Source organism: Protopterus annectens, chromosome 13.part0 (assembly GCF_019279795.1).
Source record: "Protopterus annectens isolate FY-2018-M chromosome 13.part0, PAN1.0, whole genome shotgun sequence".
NCBI lineage: Eukaryota > Metazoa > Chordata > Ceratodontiformes > Protopteridae > Protopterus > Protopterus annectens.
This window is the reverse complement of record NC_056747.1, coordinates 655,012,120-655,026,353: the sequence shown is the minus strand read 5'-3', so window position 1 is coordinate 655,026,353 and position 14,234 is coordinate 655,012,120.

Below are 14,234 nucleotides of genomic sequence, written 5' to 3'. Positions count from 1 at the left end.
CTGAAGCAACCAAAGTTTACTTCATCCCTCAGGAAAATATAGTGAGTTAAATTTCCTTACAAATGCTTAGGAGGCCACTTATTATTGAAACTGGTTGAAACTCAACATGTGCAAGACTCAGGCCACAGTTGTGCATGTCACTTTGAGAGATTTATCAACTGTGCTGTTTCCATTTTTGCAGTTTTTATTGTGGCAGTTAACCTGAGTTTGTGTGAAAGGTTCATGATCTTGGGGCCATTCTCAATAAGAAACCAATGCTTAGTGTCCAAGTGTATTTTCAGAATCAAACAACTGACTTGTTAGGAGCACCTCCCTACTGTCATTCATACATTTCTCTCTTCTTACATTTACTGTTGTAATGTCATATGCCTTGGGCCTCCTACAACCAAGATTTGCTGTCTACAGCTAACTCATAACTCAGCAACATGGTTACTTCTTGGGTCACTATATAACCAGCATGTACTGTGGAGACTGCAGTGGCTAACCGTTTGTTTCGATATAAACTTCAGCATCTCTGTGCCATTTTTATCTTTTCTTTTTTCTTTTTATGTCTCTGCATGTCATAGATCACTCTTGAAAGATTTCATTGCTCCATACTGTCCACCTTGTGTGCTGCACTGTGCAACCCAAGAGGTGCTGGTAATTTCTTGGAAGTGAGTTGAAACCTAATTTTTCATTCCCTTGTATTTCAAATTCCACACCTTTCTAATATAATGCATCACTGGCTTCAGTAATGTTCAACTCTGGCCTGCTTCAAGGGCTTCCTAAGAACATATTTATGTGTCTTGGCATTTAGTGTACAACCTTTGGACTAGTCACTTGTTTTTCTATTTCTATATTTCATGGACTTTTTGCTTTGGTGCTATTGCTTGTTTTATCTTTATCAATATATTTAAGTGTTCTGCTCTTTATGTACTTTGATGGTAATGTCCTGTTTATATTACATTATCTTTATTCTTCTTATTGTACTATTATTCTGGTATATAGGAAAAATGAACATTGTCTCTGGTAGCAGTAGAAGACTGTAGGTGGTGCCTATTGTGAGGAAAGTTGTGTGGCTTAACCACTTTAAAAATCAACTGCATTGCACAGTATCCTCTTGACAGGAGAATATGGACCACACCTATGTGCCACATTAGGGCTAGCCACTCAGTGGCATATTAATTGGTTGTAGATGATTTGGTCATGTCGACTAAAGCAGACATGTTGATAACATAATTGAGGTTATCACCTCACAGACAAGAAGTCAAGGGTTTAGACTTTGACTTTCAGTCACTGTCTGTGTGATGTTTGCTCCTACTTCCCAAAAACTTACAGGGTGGGCATGGTATACATTATGCACTGTGGGGGACCTTACTTTGAAAACAGACTCATTGAGGATACAGGGACAGGTTCATAGGTGATTACTAGGCTAATGGCACAAGAGCCTTTACAGGACTATTCAATAATACCCAGGATATGACAGTATTATATCTTAATTCCCCAGATATGGGATGGGGTAGTATTGGGGTAGTAGGCCTTTGGGTGTTGGAACCCTGAAATCATTTTACAGACTGCCTCTGTCCATAGGGGACATGAGCAGTACCCCAGCACTGAATTTACGGTTCCCCATCCATTTATCCAGGTTCTTTTTGAAGAGTGTGAAGGACTCACTTTTACGAAGATGGGAAATTTATTCCATAGATGAGGTAGCCTTTGGGATACGAATCTGTCTCTCCAACAAGTTCTGTTAGTCACAAATAAGGTTCAGGTCCATGGAACACATTACCCTTGCATATTTTTTTTTCCAACAAACATCTTTATTAAATTTTTCACACATGACATAAGAGAGCTTACATTTATGCAAATGAAAAACAAACAACATGACACTACTTTAATTGCAAACAGTATACATCACAGACACCATTGAAACAACTATAGTTGCAAACATTATACATCACTTATAATCTAGCCAGTCATTGTCAATTAAGCATTATATGGCTCATTCAAATCCTGCTTCTTAAACCTCGTTCCTGCTCTGCATATACACAATTCCCATTTTTCCTATGTAGTTAACTCCCTCCCTTTTCTACAGATCCCAATTCCAGTTGTTTTATCTCTGTTACTATATTTACTACTTCTAGTAAAGCTGGTCTAGACTCTGATTTCCATTTTCTAGTAAATGCTTTTTTTGGCAGCCACCATAATTAGACTCAGTAAGGTTTTACTATGTCTAGGCAATTCTGATTCTGTATCATAACTAAAAAAAATCATCTCCTAAGTCAATCCAATCTGCTCACTCAGCATCTCTAACAGAGCGGTCCACATGGAATTGGTAAAAGTCTGCCAGTTCATTACACTCCCAAAAAATATATTCCTATTTCCAACCACCTCTTTCTTGCCTGTCACACCTCCAACACTTGCTATCCACCTGAGGAAAAATTCTTTGGACTCTACTTGGGCTATAAAAATACCTATGTAAACACTTCCAGGAAAAGATCCTAAATTAAACACTTCCAGGAAAAGATCCTAAATCTTCTAGACATTGTTGCATATTTGGGAGATATACATATATCCTCCCATTGTCTCTTTGTGTATTGCTTACCCACTCTCTCTTCCCAATCCTTTCTAAGCTCCTCTGAGTGATTCTTTTCTTGTATAAGTTTTGTGCAAATACGTAACATTTTCACCAGGACTGGATCAGAGAATGACTTGTAGGTCAGGCATAAGTCTCCTCTCAGTAAACGATATGAGACAACGTAAAGGGATGGGCCTTTAGTCGTTCTGCATAAGACATTTGTCTTGTGCTTTGTATTTTTTTAGTGAGAAATCTCTGGGGCCACTCCATTTGGTGTAAGTGTCTGGTTAGGGACACACAGAAGGGAACACTGTACTCGAGGGCTGAGGACAATGGCACTAAGGCTTCCTTTAATCTTGATGCCATGCCTTTACTTATAAGCTGAGCTACACAGAAGGATTTCCTCACTACTGTAGCTACCTGGTGGTCAACGTTTAGGTTACTGTCTACCTGTGTTCCTTGGTCCCTCACCACTGGGCCTATTTTTAGAGGTGTGCTATCAATATTATAATTTGCAGGGATATTTAATTTACTGAAGGGTATGAGTATGTATTTTTTAGTGTTTAGTCTCAGACCATGCTTTTGGTACCAGTCGTTTGTCATTTTTAAGCATGTTTGTTGGATGTCAGCATAATTTGGGGATTCAATGATTGCTCCCAGCTTATAGTCATTAGTGAAATTGGTGATCTAGAGGCCCCCCAACACTGATCTTCACTTCAGAAAAGTATATACCAAACAGGAAAGGTCCCAACACTGAGCCCTGTGCAACACCACTAGTAACAGGTTTCTTATTGGAAGTGGATTCACCTATCTGGATAACATGGGTCCTGTCAGTGAACCAGTTGGCTGTTCATCTGATGATGTAGGGGGTTTATGCCTAATGCAGTAAGTTTATCTATGATCCCTGAGTGGGGGATTGTGTCAAAAGCTTTGATCAGGTATAGATAAGCAGTGTGTCCCATTTTACCCTTAGCCATGTCCCTGGTGACTTTCTCAAAGAAGTCGCCCAGACTAAGCAGGCAAGACTTCCCTTTGACAAAGCTGAATTGGGTCTGGTGTTTGAAGAGTTCTTATGTTGTTATTGATCAGGTCTGTGATAATTCTCTCCATGGCCTTGCAGATAAGACTGGTCAAGCTTATGGGTCTGTAGTTCCCTGGGACAGCTAATGGGTCCCCCTTGTGCTGAGGGACAACAGATGCAGTCCTCCATTCCTCTGGGACAAAGCCTATTCAGAGGCTGTGGTTAAAGAGGGTTTCTGGTGGCCCTGATAGATTCTGTTTTAAGCTATTAAAGAACCTTCCTGGATTGTTGTTGAGGCCTATGGAGGCTGTGTTTTCAGCTTTAGTGAGCACAGTAAGGATCTGTTACCTCATAATGACTGGTAGGACTGGTAGGGTAATGGTTGCAGGTGTTCCTTTGGGTGTGTTAGGAGGTGTTGGGCATAGAAGTTTGAACTGCACTTGTTGGCCAGCAGGTTTGCAATAGTTTCTGTCTGGGTGTAAGTGTTGCTGTTCATGATTAACCCTGCACATTGCTGAGAGTTTCCCCTGAGATTATGAACTTAATTAAAAAAAGCCTTATGGTTATCTTTCACCTGGGAGGCTATATTTGCCTCATTGTTTGCTTTGGGAGATTTGACCAGCTCTCTAATTTGTTTGTTTAGACTGGTGAGTGTCTTTTTGCACTGATTTGTCTGTTCCTTCTTGGCTTTGGAGAGGACTTTTTTTCCTTTTGTTGAATAGCCTATTTATGCTAGGGGCCCACCAGAGCAGTTTATATTTGCCAGTAATCATAGGTTTGACTCAGAGAGGTACTGCTTCCTCTATGCGGCCATGAATGCTTTTGTGTACAGCTCAGAGTAGGACTTGGTGTCATCTGGGTTTGGAGGGGCTTGGAAGTTTAATAAGCTGTCACTTAGTCTGAAGTATTTGGCCTTAGCAAAGTTCTTAACAGGTTTGGAGTTTGATAGAGGTTCTATATTAGTTTTAATGTTAAAGGAATTCATTTTGTGGGTGTATCCTACCAGGGAGGAGTTAATGCACAGGAGGGAGCAGCATCCCCCATGTTCATGGGTATTAGATCTAAGAGATTTATACCTCTAGTTGAGGAACTAACTAGTTGTTCCAGGGTGTTTGCACTGACAAAATCCAAGAACCTCTGCGAAAGTGAATTATGGGTTGTGTAAGTCTCCCATTTTATGGAGGGGTAGCTGAAGCTTCCCATAAGTATGGTGTTAGACTGAATGTTAAGAGATTCCAGTAGGTTTAGGTAGGAGGTGTGTTTTTTTCCAGACTCATATTAGGGAAATCTGTAGCTAGCAAGGATATGATAGGGGGTTGCACCTATGGTTAGCCGGGCATGGAGTAACTCAAGTGAGACATGTTGTTGAACCTGCCTAGCAGTGTACTTGTCCTTTATGAACACTGAGACACCTCCTCCCTTTGTTTTATCCTGAGCTGAAGGGGAAAGAAATGTGCAAAAGGCATTGTAGCCTTTCATAGCTGTGTTACTTTCTATAGTTCTGAACCATGTTTTTGTGACTGCACATATGTTTGCATTCTCCAGGGTGATATGTCCTTCCAGTGAATGCAGTTTTTTATTTAAACTCCTAGCATTGAACAGTAGTACATTTAGGTAGCTGTGAGTGATTTTTGTTATGTTGGAGGGTTTAACAAATTGGCATGGCCTAAAAAAGACACTATGGGGATAGATAACGTTTTGCCAGTATCTGGAAGCCAAATGGTGACAAGTGCAAACCATCTCTGGCAAGGCATCATCTTTTGTTGACAATTGTTGGGGTCAGTCATTTTTTGCTGGTAATGTGGCATCATCATAGGTGAAAGTAGGATGCTACTCAAGCTAGATTCATACCCACCTGGGACACATTTTCAGAGAGCTCCATTATAGTCCAGTGAGACAAGTCTTCGGTCATTTATGCCCACACGGACTATGACTGTATCATACTGGTACTTGTGGTTTAAAGACCTAAGTGCATGCATGACCTGGTGGGTCCTGGCTTCAGACAAACAGCTCACTGTGATCTTTTCCTTGTTTAGCCTGGTAAGGGGGACATTGATATGTCTTACAATGGAATCCCCAATAACTAGAATGTTTGGCTATGTGGTGTGTTGCCTTACAGGCTTGGAAGCAGGGCTAATATGATTTACAGAGATGTGTTTTATGAGGTGCTGTCTTTTTTGCATGTGTGCAAGGCTACTGAGAGATGCTTTTAGGAGGTCTTTGAGGTTTGGGTAGATTACAAGTAAGTATATGTGGGTCTATGTGTTCATTAATATTGGAAGTGAGTGTTTTGGATGTAAAGCTAACAACCTGATTTATATTTTTCATGTGTGTATGTGAGAGCTCTGGCTACAGTGACATTATGTATCTACATCTCTCACACACTGTTTGTTCTAAAATTAAATGGTTGTTAGTGAACATGAGATAGTTACTACACTGCTTCAGGATGCCCATATCCACCAGCCAGGAAACAGAGACATCAGGGAAGTGCCCATCAATTATGCCAGATCCTTAGTAGAAGGGAAGGAGTAGGGAACTGTCACTTAAAGGTCAAAGTAAGAGTGTTTGGTAGTATACTATTAGATGACCTGCAGTGGTACTGCCCTCTGCACAAACTGGCAGCTCTTTGAGCAGTTGTGAACAGTGGGAGTATATGGACAGTACTTCCTATAGAGGTTTGCTTATATACAAGGCATGGGGAACTGCATTTGTGCAGACTTTTATACCAGCAGGATGAAAGACTTTTGCACAGTTAAGCCCTCAGGCCAATCAGATAAACACAGAATAAGATTTTCACCGGCAGTTCCCAACTCATATGGATTAAATTCAGCCCTCTGCTTCCATCAGATTGCAAAATAACCCTCTTAATGTAAAACAAACTGGTTTTGAGCTCAAGTGCTGTAAAAATGCTTTACAATGATTAGGTGAGCATGGAAGCCATGGAGAACAGCCTGACACTGTTGGGAGGGAGTTGAGGAAGATAAAATTAATGCATGGTGTTTTTTTCTCAAGGATGGAAGGTAGTGGGTTCAAGCCCAGCACTCCCATTTGAGAGGTATGTGAACAGAGTGCACCTAAAAATGAACAGCGGTATGGGCAGTAACACAGACTCTAGGTGGTGCCTATCAGGGCAAGAGTCATTTAGATAAACCACTTTTAGCTTCAGCTCTGGTGTGCAGTATCTTTTGTATCGTAGAACATGGACCACAGATATCATGCCACATCAGTAACAGCCACTTGGTAGTATAAAAATTGGCTCTGGATGACCTGATCACATTGACTAATATTGCCAAAAAAGGACACAAACATTCACCAGTGTTAAGTAGGTAGGAGACCCAGCCTACTATGACCTATGCCAGGGACCCATGTTAATGGTCAGAGGTCTGTACACCTCTATTGGCCAGTATGTGTCTGCTTTAAAGACAACAGCCCTGAGTCAATAACATACTGGCCATCCAGTGTCCATTTGCCCAGCCTGGGATACCTGTAGAGTAACCGCCTTAAACTGTTTAACCTGCCAAGAATGAACTAAGGCTTGCTAAACTGAATATAGGTTCACTGACGGGATGTAGCTTGGAAATAGATGATATGATGGTAAGGAAGAGATGAGATATTCTGTGTATCTATGAGACAAGGTAGATAGGCAGTGCAGCAAACTCTCTTGGCTTGGGATCCAGAGATTACTTTATGGAGAGGACACAGTAGAAATTGTGAGGTAGTTGCAGTGAAAGAGAATCTTTTGAAGACTGTGAAGAATGTCTTCAGAATCAGTGACAGGCTCATGGTAATCAGACTCCAGTGTACTGCCCTATGTCCTATATCAATGTTCCAATTGCAAGAAACGGAGGTTATTCAAGCAGCTATTAAAGGACCTTCTAGATAAAGTATGACAAAATGCATTAGTGTTGATAACAGTGGACCTGAATGCTCATATCAGGACAGAGGGAACAAAATATGAGGATTGCTGGGTCCGTATGGGTGGAACAACAGGACTGAAAGAGGAGAGTTAATTTTAGACTCCTGGCTGGCAAATGGCTTAATGGTGGCAAACACGTGGTTTGCTAAGAAAGACACTCTCAAGAACACATACAAGAGTGGTCATCAAGCAACTCAAGTAGACTGTCTCATGGTAAGGAAACAGCACTTGTTTAAAATCAGAGACTGAAAATATGGTCAGCAACCAACACAAACCACATATGGCCGTGGTTAGCTGAAAACAGTGGTCAGGGAAGGCTCTAAGGTCAAGAGAGATTGGGCTGAAGACCTGGGAGATGACTAGAGTGAAAGTACAGGCATTCAAGCAAATATTCAGGGCTATAACATCTAAGGAAGAAGAGGCAATAGATGGAGCTGAAGAAGAATGGCAGCTTCTTAAAACAACACGTGTAAAAACTTTATAACAGATATACAGCTAATCTAGGTATAGAAATAAGATACATAATGATAGGTTGTGGTGGAATACAAAAGTCCTGGAAGTTATCAAAAGAAATAAGGATTGCAGGAAGAAGTGGTAGGTAGAAAAGATGGACCAGGCAAAGAAGGAGTACTACTTGGCTAATGAAGAGGATAACAGAGCAGTCACAGGGGCAAAGAACAAGACATCAGTGAAACTCTATCAGCTTATGGAAAATGATTTAGCAGACTGCACAAAGAAGCTCTATCACGTTGCAAGGTAATGACAGAAAGATAAAGAAAACAGTCATCAAGATCCATTCACAAAGGATGCCAACAACAGTCCTCTCACCAGTCCAGAGGGCATCAAAGGCTGGTAGAAGGAGTACTTCCAGAAGGTTCTGAATGAAAAAATCCAACAGAAGCTGTACTGCCTCATGCACAACCTACAAGAAGTAAAAAGAACACTAAGGGAAATGAGGTCAGGAAAGCAGCACATTTAGATGAAGTCACAGAAGATATGATCAAGATGCTGCTTGCATTAGGGGTAAATGGCCTCTAAGTATATTAATTGTGCTATGAACAGAAAGGCATATCCCAGATGACGGAAGAATAAGCATTTTAATGCCAGTGTACAAGCACAAAGGTGACTTTCACAACTGTGAGAAGTACAGAGGTATTAAACTCTTGTCACATTAATGAAAGTGTTGGAGAGGGTGACTGATAAAGGAAAATAGAGAGTAATAGAATGTAAGATAAGGTATTCAATGTCACATCAGCATGCAGTACAACTGATCTGATGTTTGCAATGAAACAAATAGTGGAGAAGAATTTGGAAATGAGGAAAATATCAAACTGGACATTCCTAGACTTGGAAAAATCATATGGCAAGACGCTAAGAAAACTGATTTGGGCAGTTCTGTAATGGTTTAAAGTCTTGAAAACATTGGTAGATTTAATGCTGGCTATATACCAGGAACTAAGGACACAAGTGAAAATAGCATTCACACTCACAGAGAGGTTCCCAGTGGGTGTGGGAGTACATCACGTTTCATCTTTGAACCCACTCTGGCATATACTGCTGATGGGCTACATTAGCAAATAGGCTGGAGGGAAGAGATCAGCAAAGCTGCCCGATGCTATCAATGGGCCCTCTCGGCAGACTCTGAAGGGGAACTTCATTCGATGACAGGGAATTAGAGTGCAAAACTGAAGGTACATTATATGTAACTGAGTACAGATAAAGCAGTTGTAATGGCAACAAATTTGAGAAATCAGAAGAAGCCAAACATAGAGATATAAGGGAAAATAGTGAAACAGGAAGTTCAAAGCTAGAATGAGATGTGCTATAGCCAAGTGACACAAAGTATGGAGGTGGCGTGGGACAGAAGGATGCCAAAGAACCTAAAAAATGAAGTGTATAAAAGAGTAATGCAACCAGGGCTTCTGTATGGCACAGAAACCTGGACAGTGAAGGCAGAACAACTGAGGAAGGTTGAGGTGATGGAGATGATGCACCTGACATGAGCTGTAGGATGTGTACTGTGTGACAGATGAAGAAATAAGGACATCAGAATAGAAGCTATTGTATCCCCAGTTGCAGAGAAAGGGCAAAGAGAACAGATTAAGGATGTAGCGGGTAAACCACTGTGTCCCCTGCAGGATTGCCACATGACTCACAGATAGGATGCAGGAGATCAAAACAGGAGAAGCTACCTTCACAGAGAGACGAGACTTATGGGTCTATAGTTGCCTGGGACTGCAGAAGGTTCTTCCATATGCAGGGGAATGACTGTAGCTGTTCTCTGCCAGTGTTCAACGCTGAGACCTCTCCTGTTTGGCATCTATTTCACCAATGGACTCTGGCTGACTAACTTTGCTAATAACTGCAAGCTAGGAGCAGTCATTGAATCCCCAAATGACTTAGCCATCCTGCAGGAAGGTTTGTTCCAAACAAAAAAACTGGTACCAGAATCATGGACTGAAACTAAATGTGAAAAAATGCATTATTGCATTCTTTTGGATGTAGGCTACCCCAGGGAATGGACACATTGATAATATACCCCTAAAGTTGACCCTGTTGTTCAGGATTTGAGAACTTAAATGGACAGTGGCCTGACTTTCATCCAACCTGTGTCCACTGTTTTAAGAAAGTCCTATACTCAGCTTTCATTAGGCCAGCCATTGAATATAATGTCCCCTTTGGCATGTATCTATTTGGACACATGAAACAACCCCTACAGAGGTACCTTTCTAAAATGATACAAGGCCTATACAATATGTCCTACATGTATCAACTCAAAGCCTTGGCACTATACTCCGTATCTTACAGACTGCTAGGAGTTGACCAGTTTCTGGCATACAAGGCATTCTTTGACCCAATATTGATGCACATCAACAAGTTAAATTCCATTAGATCTAAACCTCTTCTGCAAAATCAACAGGACAGTTTGGAGGGACAGGTATATCTTGCATAGGATACCATTGCTCTGGAACGACACTCCATTCACATAATACAAAACACATCCTTGTCAATATTTAAACCCAACTTGGTCTATGGCTGGGTAATAGAAATTTTTCCCCAGGGCTGCTGCCTGTACTACTAATGAACAGAGATAGCTCCTAAATGCTTTATCCCATGCACTGGTTCCTTCAGATTATTACTTTCATTGGGGTAATATATAATTAAAAAGGCATGGGATGGATAAGGCCACTGAGCCTCTGACAGAATCACAAATGTTAGAACAAAAAAGAGAAAATCACAAAATATAAATGACTCACAGTAGTAAATCATAAAACACTGAATACTTCTCTCCCACTAAAAAAGCCCTATATCAATAAACTCAGCTATAAAACAAAGATGAAGTCTTATCTTGGTATTGATAATGTTAATGGCCTTTTAGTAATATATGTTACAGGTTTCACTGGGTATTCTGTATATATTGTCTCTTGAGTTTCTGAAGAGTAGCACAAAAAAAAGTTAAGATAGCACATTTGGGAGTATGGCTTGGTTGTTCAAAATAAGAATATGTTGTGTTTTATCAAAATGTATTATTGAGTTAGAGATGAATGAATATAATTTAAGATTTTTTGTTGTAAGAGATTAATGTGGTGACAAGTTGCTAATAAATTGCTGAAGGCAGAATCTAGATAGCAGAAATTATTATGGTCCCGTATGACACCTGGGATTCAGTACAAAACATGTTTGAAAGAACAATACAATCTGAACAGATAACCCATGTTGTGTGTCTTTACCACTTTAATTGGTTTTGAATTTTGCCCTGATTAGATTATGGTATATACTGCTACAATTATGCAATCCTTTTTAGTCTGATGAAGCTTGATGCATAGGTGAGATGTTATGAAGAACTTAAATATATCCTGTTCAGACATAATGTGCCGGTTTTGTATTTTGAGTGTGTATATATATATATATATATATATATATATATATATATATATATATATATACACACATATATATATATATATATATATATATATATATACATATACACATATATATATATACATACACACACACACACACACACACACACACACACACACACACACACACTGCATGTGTGTTTATGTATCTGGCACCCAGAAATGCTTTTAGCTGTATTTTTTGTTGGTGTCTGTTTGAGTGACTCATACACTTAAGGAACTGACTGGGAATGATGACTAGCAACCTGGAGAATGTTGCAGTCTGGCAGGATAATGGGGAGATAGGCGGCATCAAAGCATCTGGTGATTTGCCTGCTCTTGACATACATAATGACGAGGAAGGGAATGTGCCATATCTGCACAGATTTAACTGTTACAATATGGTAAGTAACCCAAGTTTTGGTGGTCTATGGTTATTTGTCAGACAGCACGTACATCGAATGGCTGTTTGTTGAACACTAACCATTTCAATTAGTATATATAATTAGTGCCTCCATGTACCCCCCCAATTATATATACTAACTGAGGTTGCACAACAATGGGGAAAGGGCAGGTTTAATTATAGCTAACTTACCAGTACGTAAGTGTTCTGTTCAGCTTCCTTGATGTTAGCCAACTATCATCGCTCGCAGTATAGTTTTACGATGATTTAGCCTTTTGATTAAGTTTTGGTTCGATGGTTAGTGTTTGATGAATAACCATAGACACAGTTTCAGTAACTTTCCATTCTCCACCAGGAACACTGCTGGCCCCCCCCCTTCTTGTCTTTGTATTCCATTATGTCCTGTTTAGATACCCCTGTACAGAGCCTGAGCCCACATTAGGCAACCTAGGCAGTTCTCTAGGACCAGCTGGCTTGGGGTGGGGTGGGGGGGGGGGCTGCCACAGCATTTAATTTTTAATAAACAATTAAAAAACAAAAAAAAGGAAATTTTTTTTCATCTGTGCAGTTTTTTCTTTGAGGACGCACTCTCTGTGTGCATGTCATAGATCTTTAGTACAATGCACCCACAATTACACATACTCATCAAGGCATGAGATTGTCTTTTGTATGCTGCATGCACGTGATAGTTTAAACACAACTTCAATGCACAAGATTTAAACAGAGTGAAACAGGGCTTTCATTTTGGAACAGACGTGGACTGCTTTCACACTTAGAAGTGTGTGTTTGTGTGTGTGTGTGTGTGTGTGTGTGTGTGTGTGTGTGTGTGTGTGTGTGTGAGAAATGCTTTAGTTAGGGATGGCAGGTTAGTTAATTAGCTTGCTCGGGATCAAACCCAGTACATTAGCTACAGGAGACAAGAGTTTTAATCCTCTGCCTCAAGTACCAACTAAGTTAGTCATCACAGTTTATTGGTTCATAAATTTTGTTTCGCTGCTTAATGGAAAAAGTTTTCAAAAGTACAGAGGTGTGTTTTCAAGGAATGTGAGTTTCAGTGCATTTACAAGGGAAGAGAAGTTTACTGTTGCTCAAGCTAAGTCTGTTTTCCATGTGCAACTGTTTTGTTTAGCAAATGGCCTTCAGTGTTTGTGCTATAGAATTTCAAAGCAGTGTTAGTAACACAAGTAGCATACTTGCCTTTGGTGCAGAAGGCTGTGGGTTCTACTCCCACACCATGTAGAAGGGTTGGTGATACTATGGTGCACTTTAAAGGGGGGATGATACACTCCTAAGTGTGTCATCCTTTGGATGAGATGTTAAACTGAGGCCACATCTGTCTTTGTTAATGATAGGTGCTGTGAGATCTTTTACATCCAAATGAGGTATCAAAAAAGCAGGGGAAAGTTCACCAATGCCCTGGCCAAATTTACCCTAGTAGTATAAATATCCCCAAGGGTCTCCCATGAATAGGTATTACTAGTCTGGTGGTACTAGCCTGGTCTACAAAGGATATTTAAATTAAAAGTTTTAAATTAAATCCATATCTCTGTCTTCATTTCAGAAGTACAGAATAAAATAGAATTCACACTGACAGTTTTGAGCAATGTTTATGGTAATTGGGAGAAAGACAAGTAATGGGACACCAGAATGACAGCTGGTGTGTGTGTCTTGGATCATTCCCCTACCTAGGGACCCATTTGACCATAGTCCGGTTCTGCCTCTGTAGCTCCTTTAATGCAATCCTAGACATATCCCTTTATTGGGTAAATGCCTGATATCTCAAGAGGTCAGAGTTATGGTGTAATTCTTAAGAGATGGGGATTTCGGACCCAAAATGATATAGTGGACATGGTTGCTGGATCTATCATGCAGTTGCAGACAGTCAGCATCTCTACCCCAAGTGGGCTCATATGCAGTGATGTTAACATGCCAGGTGTGCACACTCATCTACCAGGCAAAGGACATTTTGTCATTCCCCCTAAGTCAGTTGTTAGCCTGTAAGGCTCCTGGTCTTCACCAGAGGCCACACAGATAACAATCCTTTTACCCAGGCATGCTCCAAGGTAGGAGATCTGATCATTGGCCATTTCATCCTATCTATTCAGCCAACCTTAGCAGTGGCCTAAGCCTACTCCAAAACTTAGGTTGCCAGTGGCTCAGATGAACATCTTGCCTATGCAACATCAGGCTGTGACCGGTTAACACTGTTTTCAGATTAATCACATTATAGTCTGACTTTGTAAATGATGTGGTGCAGTCAACACTTAATTTAGTTAATGGAAAAATCATTTTATAATACTGAATATTAAGTCAAGAAGGCTATAATGGGGATGTATTGGCAATGCATGACTATTTAGGCTTATATGGAAAAAGGCAGAGTCCCTAGATGACACCATCATGTGGGGTAAGTCATCGTGAGGTTCTTAATGAAT